Genomic DNA, 9,407 nt, shown 5'->3' on the forward strand with positions numbered 1-9,407 from the left:
TTGTGTCATCCACAAACTTTATCAGCCCACTCCTACAATTGGTTCCGAGGTCAGTAATAAATAGATTATTACTGACCTAGATGTGACTTGCATTTGTCTTGTCCCACTGATCTTTTATAAAGACTAATATACACAACTTGGCATTTGTAAATCTACAGAGGGCCCTGGACAACTTCAAGATCTTGATTTGCTTTGGAACAATGAATAGTTAGCAACCTCTAGAGGTGCAGCTTCCAGGGAGCCAAAGCTAGGACTTGAACCACTGTTTCTAGTATATTACAGAACATTTCTTCTACCTGCTAGGGAAGCACCTCTTTGCCACATTGATATAGAAAAGCAAGCAACACTGACACCTACTGGTTGGTGACTTGAATTGCATGGATAGACCCATCTGTTTTCCATTTCTTTCAATCTGTAGCAAAAGCCAGGCAGGCGGGGACTGGGGAGGGTTGAAGGCAGAAACTTTACAGTTAAGTGAAAGAAAAAGAAAAATAAGTCTCTAGGAATAATACTGTTTTCCTTATCCCAGTAAGTGTGTCTGTTTAGGGTTATAAAAAAGTGGCTTTATGATTCTTCATCATTGTGGCAACATCAACCTTTTCACCGGCTTGTTGGTAGATAGTTTACTTCCCCTATGCACATAGAAACATTCCTTTTCCTTGCTTCTTTCTCCAAGTGTTCACAGGAGTCTTAAATCCTCCCCCTGGCAGTGAGTCCTCCCTGTTTTATCCAGTTATTTCCCCCCCTTCCCTAGCTTTTAAAAGAGACCCAATTTTTTTTAAAGTCAATTTAAAAGTGTTTGTGTAATTTAGAACAGGAGTACTTGTGGCACCTTAGAGACTAACAAATTTATTAGAGCGTAAGCTTTCGTGGGCTACAACCCACTTCTTCAGATGCATCAGAAGAAGTGGGTTGTAGCCCACGAAAGCGTATGCTCTAATAAATTTGTTAGTCTCTAAGGTGCCACAAGTACTCCTGTTCTTTTTGAGGATACAGACTAACACAGCTGCTACTCTGAAATCTGTGTAATTTAGGAAAATGTGGGGTCCCTTGCCCCAGATTCTGGGGATGTCCCTCAAGAGTAGAATCACATTCTGCAAGAGTGTTTTATGGATTGCTCATATTTTGAGACTCAGATTGTTCATCTCCATACTCAACAACTTCAAAGCCGCCATCCTCCTCCCCCACACATACCACCACCCCCTCCAGATTCAAACTGCATTTGTGCTTTCATTTTGTCTCCTGTGGTGATAGATCAGCATGCATTTCAAATACAAACCCAGGAAGCACACAGACAAAGGAACTTTCCCTTTCCCCCTTAGAATTAGGTTGGGTGGACCCTGAGATTGTTATTTGCAGTAATGCTGAGCCTATCTTGCAAGTGGACTGATAAAACAGAGTAAAGCTGGATACTTGTTTTGTTTGTATAGACCACCAACCCAGACAAACCTGGGTTTTAGATCAGGTGATGGATCATGCTGGGTTTTCAGGGCACTCAATACACCTCTGGCTACAAATGAGATTAGTTTTGTATAGCTGGCTTTCCCTCACAAACTTCCCCTGTGAATGGAGATGGGAAAATCTTTGAATCAATAAGTAACTGTCAAGTTGCCTCCAGCATCTGAAACATCCCCCAGTGACAGTACAGGACAATAATTTAAAGAGAAAGAGGGTCATATTTTGCCATCTGAGTGGACTCCTCTATTTGATGAAATCAAAGTACTATCCACAGATGATTCAAGCCTCACAGCTACTCTGTTATCCCCTTATTTTTTCAATGACCCTAAATAGACCTAGATTCTGTCTCTCCGCCCTGAGTATTAGCCCCCCTGCCATCCTTGTTCTCTTTCTTAGAAGCTTTATGTGTATTGATTCCAGTGGTTTTATAGGATTCTGAGTTTTGCCTATAGTTCCCCACCTCCTGACTTAAGAAATAAGAGGAAAAAGGCTTCTAGCCAACCAAATACTGAGTAAGCATCTAGACTTACAAATTAGTCCATAACATTTAGAAAGAAAATGCCTGTTGGCAATGCAGAGAATAAAACTCAGCCTGTTTTCTCCAACATTAAACTACATTCCATTTTGCTGTGGGCAACACAGCTCCAACCTCTTGCCCTAAGCTTCCCTAACAGGCTACCTATGTGGAGGAAGAAAAGACACACCCACCCCACATGCAGTGTTTAAGGGCCCATGATTTCACACACCCACCTTCTCCACCAATCACTGTTTGCAAGCTGCTTCCTCACCCATCCCTTTGCAGCTGGGGAAGGTAATGAGACTTACCCCAGGTGTTTTCCATTAGGGTCTCTGGCACTCACTTCAAGCCTGTGTGCACACACAGAGACACACACACACAAGTGAAAAGTAAATTAGAGAAATAGTATTTTCTAAGTCAGTGGCTCTCAACTTTTCCAGACTTCTGTACCGCCTTCAGGAGTCTGATTTGTCTTGTATACCTCCAAGTTTCACTTCAATTAAAAACTACTTGCTTACAAAATCAGACATAAAGATACAAAAGTGCCACAGCCACTATTACTGAAAAATTGCTGACTTTTGGATTTTTACCATATAATTAAAAAATAAATAATTTGGAATATAAATATTGTACTTACATTTCAGTGTATAGTATATAGAGCAGAATAAATAAGTCATTATCTGTATCAAATTTTAGCTTGGCTGACTTCACTTGTGCTTTTTATGTAGCCTGTTGTAAAACTAAGCAAATATCTAGATGAGTTGATGTACCCCCGGAAGACCTCTGCGTACCCCCAGGGGTACATGTATCCCTGGTTGAGAACCACTGTTCTAAGTGACCGATGAGAGTAGATTTGGGCCAGAGCCACAATGTGCCCCACACTAAAACACAGGATTTGGGGACTTCAACAGCAGAATCAAGGGAAGGGGTAGGGACGGTTTTGTGGCCTGCAGCATGCAGGGGGTCAGACCAGATGATCATAATGGTCCCTTCTGACCTTAAAGTCTATGAGTGTGCCGAAGGCGGCACGCGAGCTGATTTTCAGTGGCACTCACACTGCCCGGGTCCTGGCCACCGGTCCGGGGGGCTCTGCATTTTAATTTAATTTTAAATGAAGCTTCTTAAACATTTAAAAAACCTTATTTACTTTACATACAACAATAGTTTAGTTATATATTATAGACTTATAGAAAGAGATCTTCTAAAAACGTTAAAATGTATTACTGGCACGTGAAACCTTAAATCAGAGTGAATAAATGAAGACTTGGCACACCACTTCTGAAAAGTTGCTGACCCCTGCTATAGACTCAAGCCACTAGCTCTAATAATACAGAAAATACCATACTCCTTTATGTACATTATCAGATACACAACCACAGCTGATCAATTTCCATGACCATAACAAGATTAATACCTGCCCATTATTCACATGTGGCATTCTGGCTTTCCATAGCTATGCCTTTAATTGTGAATATTGATAAACGACATCACACATTTCTTAATAACTCCTATATGTTATTGTGGTCTAACTACCTAGTTACTGCCTTGTTACCAGATTGCTAAAGGCCTCCCCCAACACTGCTTTCTTGCAGAATTCTGTGGTGTACTGTATTTTTCGTGGTTACTTGTTTGTGTCTCGTAATGAAAGTTCAGAATTGGTGATCTGGGTTTATCTTCTTGGGCCTACCAGCTTTTAGCTAAGATTCAGCCTTTGGTATGACTACTCCCACAAGTCCTCCCACTAAAAAAACGAAGCCTTTAACCATAGAAAAGCCTAAAAACCCAACTATGTGTGTTCTCCTACTTGCTGTCACAGACTTCATAACATGCTAAGCATGCTTAGCTAGGGTTACCATATGTCCAGATTTCCCCGGACATGTCCGGCTTTTTGGTGCTCAAATCCCCGTCCGGGGGGAATTGCCAAAAAGCCGGACATGTCCGGGGAAATAGGGAGGCAGCATAAGCCAGGGTCCGCCCGGCCCCAGCACAACCTGTCGGGTCCGCAGTGCAGCCCAGCCACCCGGCTACATTGTAGCGAGCTCGGGCGGGGGAAGGGGCGCAGCCGCAGAAGGCGGTGAAGGGGCCGCTGCTGCCCCTGGAGGCCAGGCGGACCGCACACCCCAACCAAGCCCGCAGGACCATGGGGAAGCCGGGCCCAGCCAGCGGCTCAGGCTTCCCTCGCGGGCAGGGACTCCCCGGCCACTGGGGGACCCTTCCTGCGGCCCCGTCACCCCGCGCGGCAGGAAGGAGGCTGCGGAGCGGGGCAGGGAGTGCGGCGTGTGCCGGGGCTGCAGGGACCCGCGCTGCCCCGGTCACCGCTGAGCATCCGAAGCCCCCGCCAGGCAGAGGCTGCCAGGGGAGCAGGGGAGCAGGGCAGGCGGGAGGGGGGAGAGGCTGCAGGGCGAGGAGGAGCAGGGCAGGCAGGGGCAGGGGGGCGCAGGGGCAGGGGGGTGCAGGGGCAGGGCAGGCGGGGGGGCGCAGAGGCTGCAGGGGTGGGGGGGCAGGGGCTGCAGGGCGAGGAAGAGCAGGGGGACGCAGGGACAGGGCAGGTGGTGGGGTGCAGAGGCTGCAGGGCGAGGAGGAGCAGGGCAGGCAGGGGCATAGAGGGTGCAGGGGCAGGAGGATGCAGGGGCAGGGCAGGCAGGGGGCGCAGAGGCTGCAGGGGTGGGGGGGTGCAGGGGCTGCAGGGCCAGTGGGGAGCAGGGGGCACAGAGGCTGCAGGGCGAGTGGGGAGCAGGAAAGCACTTAGCAACCCCCAACCAAGATCAGAGCAGGAGGGAGGAGGGGGAATGCGGGGTGCTCAGAGGAGGGGGCAGAGTTGGGGCAGGGACTTTGGGGAAGGGGTTGGAATGGGGGCAGGGAAGGGATGGGGTTGGGGCGGGGCCGGGGGCAGGGCCAGGGGCGCGGAAGGGGCGGAGTTGGGGCGGGACTGGGACCCCGTGGAGTATCCTCTTTTTTAAATGTTTGAATATGGTAACCCTAGCTTAGCAAAGAAATTATATGTTACCCAAAACTATAAATCCTCCAAGATCAGGTCAGGGGATCAACAGTCAACAAGCAGATACTCGCAGAGAAATTATAACTGCTTTCAGTAGGGTGTGATGGGGTGGACAGATATGGGATTCCAGGCCTACTTTCCTCTGTAATTTCTTACGGGTGTCTTGCCCTGTCATTTGCAGGACCCTGTATGAAATCTGGTATAGTGCTCTGTTCAGTTTCCTCTCCAGATGAGTTTGCAAGCTAAGTAAACAAGCACAGCTCTTTAGTTAGTAATTAAAGGTCTGAGAACAATAGATTTGATTTAGCTGCTGAAGGTCTCCATGGACTCCTGAATACAAGAGAACTAGAATTACTGTAACTTGTTGAAATCTGCAAGCTGAAGCTGTTCTTTGAGAAGGTAACAAAACCAGCATTCTCAGTCTCATCCTAAAAGCTGCAGATAAAAGATTTCTCTTTCTAAGCACCCACCCCTTGGAGCTGTGACTTTCTGTCTAATATTGGATCCCCTAAAGGACTTGCAGACAAAATTCCTGGTTCCACGGGTTGGCAGTGTAGGATGGTGAGAAGAAATTTCCAATCCTTTCTCTCAAGAAACAAGCTGTGTCTTCAAATGAACTAAACCACTCAGTGATGATTATTGTCTGATATTTTAGATTACGTGCTCTGCAGTCTAGTCACGTTGCATAGACATATGAAATTCTGGGCCAGATTTCCAGAAAAGTTGGTGCATAATTGCACTGCTGAAGTGTGTGTGAGTGTGTACACCTAATTTGCATATGTCATTGCCATGACTACACTCCCAGCGTGGTTATTTATGCGTACAAATAGCCAGTTAGATGAGAAGGGCCAGATTCTCAGCTGGCAAACAGCGGCGGTGCTCCATTGACTTCAATGTAGCTGTGTCCATTTACACCAGCAGAGGAAATGATCTGAACAAAATCTAGTTTTGTTGTTTCATTATTCCAGGAGAACTGGAATGATTGCAGTGTTTTAACATCTGTCAGCTGGCACTGTGACTTGAGAGGGCAGCAGCTCCTGAGTTCAGGATCGTACCCTAAGATCTCCGCAGTAAAGATTCCCCTTGGTAAATAATCCACAACAGATTTAACAAGGAAACAGGCTCTAACTTCATTTTCCCAAGGGATTTTACTAATATGCCCCATATGGTTTGGGGTAAAGGAAATACCATGTGAAGACCATCAGTGCTTTTGGCATTCGCTGACAGCAGTCTGGATTTGCAAAGGTCCTAACGGGGCACTCTTTTAGGGTGACATTAATAAATATCTATGTTATGGTATTGTGCTAGGAGCTGTACTACAGGAGACATAGACATGGTCCCTACTACAGCTGGCCCAGGGATGTAGGACATCTGGGCTCTACTGAGCACTGGCTCCCCAGCAGCTGGTCACAAGGAGAGTCCGGAAGCTGGCTGGCCAGACAGAATTTTTTTTTAAATATCCATTCAGTCAAAATTTTTGCATATCTGATGTTTTGTTACAGTTCTGGGCAAACCTTCTTTGATTCGTCCACGGTACAGAAATTCTGGTTCCTGCTCAGCTCTAGTTCCTACTCCAAAGATGTTACAGTCTAAATTACTTGACAATGAGGACCCCTGGGATTTTCAAGGCTCCGTTCTACTTCTCCATGGTCAGAGGCAGCCATTGCGACCTTAATTTGGCCCCCTTGTATGTATGATAAGTCTTTAATGACATGATCACCAGGGCCGGCTCTAGGCACCAGCAAAACAAGCTGGTGCTTGGGGCGGCACATTTTTAGGGGCGGCATGGCTGGCGTCAGAATGCTGCCCCTGCCGCCCCTAAAAATGTGCCCTGGCCGCCCTAGCTCACCTCCACTACTGCTGCCACTCACACGCCGCTGTTCGCCCTCCCTCCCAGGCTCTCAAACCTGGAAGGGACGGGGAGATCCCGAGCGGCCACGGCGCGTGAAACAGCTGATTCGCGCACCGCTGCTCACCCTCCCTCCCAGGTTTGAGAGCCTGGGAGGGAGGGGGAGACTCTGAGTGGCCACGGCGCACGCGCCGCTTCTCCCCCTCCCTCCCAGGTTTGAGAGCCTGGAGGAGGAGGCAGGGCTGGGGATTTGGGGAAGGGGCGGAGTTGAGGTGGGGCCGGGGGTGGGGTAAGAAAAAAAGCGGGGGGAGGGCGGCCAACATTGTTTTTGCTTGGGGCGGCAAAAATCCTAGAGCCGGCCCTGATGATCACCTACTATATTTTCCACAGGACCTCTGCCTCATTCAGTGCACAGGATGGATCTGCTCTGGGGGTGTAGTGAAGGGGGCTGATGCCTGGAGAAACCCTGCCTCATTTGTTGTAGAAGTCGGAAGGTGTGTGTGAATGAGGCAGGGGACTTCAGGATGAGAAAAAGACGGTCTCTTGAGGAAGTCAACTGTATGCTGCCCTGCAGAATTGGGCTCTATCCCTGCTTCTGCCACAGAGTTCCCATATGTTGCTGGGCAACTCCCTTAAACTGAACTTTGCACACCTCCGTTAACGATGTGTTCTAGATGCCCAACTCGAGACCCTGGGAGCGAGCATTCCCAGCTGCCACTGAAGTCACTGGGAGCTGTGCTTTGAGCATGCACCGTGCTTTTTAATGCTAAGTACTCTGACGTATGAGGTGTGACATGCCTCAAGTAGGTCATCCAAAATTAGTGGCCACTTTTGACCTTAATTTCTCTGTGCCTCATTTCCAGACCTATAAATCAGGGATAATAGTATCACCTCGCTGCACAGGGTATTGTGAAAATCAATCAGTTAATGTTTGTGACATGCTCAGCTATTATTGTGATGAACACCATAGAAAAGGCCGTGAGGAAATTAATAATTCTCTATTCAGAGCAAGGTAAGTAAATAAGGCTTCAGGCCGCACTCTGAGTAAGGAGGAGAAAACAAAATATTGAATAGCTGGGCATTCAGTGAGCACCATTCATCCTGTGCACTCAATGAGGCACGGGGAAAAATAGTATGTGAGCGTGTCATTGAGGATTATATGTAATGCATACACACAAGAGGGCAGAGTTAAGGTTGCCAGGTCCACCTTAATTCTGACATTTCCTCACTTTTGAGTGCTTGCCTTTGCAACCTTCGGATCCTTTTGATGTATTTTTTTGCGTGTAATATTATATACAGTGAAAAGTGTTGACGATAACAGTGAACAAATGCATCCTGTGCAGGGAATATTGTGTAGTGGTTACAGCAGGGGACTGTGGAATCAGCACTCCTGGCTTCTGTTTGTAGCTCTGCTACTGATTAACAATGTGACCTCAAGGCAAGGTGCTGATCTGCAAGGTAACCAATGTTCTGTTTCAGGTTTTCCCTATGGGAGTGACTTCCCAAAAGGCACGTGGAGAATGGAAACAAAACAGGATGGCAACACCTCCGCCCATCCTGAAAGGAGATTGCGCCGTCATTCCCAGATCGGAAAATCCCTTCATGGCAAAGAGGAAGAACTTGTCTCTCCTATTTTATTTCATGGCTGCTGAGTTCCTGTAAATTGGGGTGGGTGTAACAGCCAGATCCATAAAAGGAATGTAGAAGAACCCAGATCCATTCTCTGGGCCACCACAAGCAGAACAATTGCAACCAGCATGGGTCACACCTTCGTTTGGACTGGTAAGTCTGGTGAGGGTGAAGTAGGGTTTGGAACTGTGGGTTTTACTGGAGAGTTCTTGACATACAGGATATTTAGATAAGTCAGATGTTATAGAGGGATTCCATGCTGGTGATGTTGCTAAGGGTGAAATGGGAGCTGGGAAGGAATTGTAACTTGGAAACCAACAGTGCACCCTCTTGTACAGGTGAAAGTGACGACTCAAGATGCAGGGTAGTGAAGTATCGGTCCCAGTCCCTTTTCAAAGGGAAAGGGATGCGTGTTCAAAAAGATGTCTGTTTCTCAAATGACCCAGATGTCAGGCACATTTGGAAGGGAGATGTGTCCTTTGTCCATGGCTGGATCTCATTCTCCTCTCTCACCTGTTTGACACAGTACAGCTCCATTCATTCCAGTGGAGTTATTCCAGGTTAAAACTGGTGTAAAAAAGAAGGCAGAATCAGTCTCTGAGAATGAAACTCCCCAGTCCAGGAGCAGCTGGGGGCTGCACAATATTATATTTTTTTTCCATCTCTAGTCAGATCAATATTGAGTGAAGCTGGTTGGAAAATGGGTTTTGCTTCTGCAGAATATGTCAACAAAACCAAACAAAAATCATTTTGTTGGACTTTTCGATGGAAAATTTTGACTTTTCAGCCAAAAAAAATTAATAATAATTTAAAAAAATCTAAAACTGAAAAGCTTTCAAAAAGGGAGGGGGGGATCCAAGGAGAGCAGACAGTTGGGTGAAAAAAACCCACAGTTTTCCATTGGAAAAAAAAAGTTTTGATGGACCCTTTTTGGCCAGCTCCATTCTGAAAGCTCC

Source organism: Trachemys scripta, chromosome 4, assembly GCF_013100865.1.
Source record: "Trachemys scripta elegans isolate TJP31775 chromosome 4, CAS_Tse_1.0, whole genome shotgun sequence".
Classification (NCBI taxonomy): domain Eukaryota; kingdom Metazoa; phylum Chordata; order Testudines; family Emydidae; genus Trachemys; species Trachemys scripta.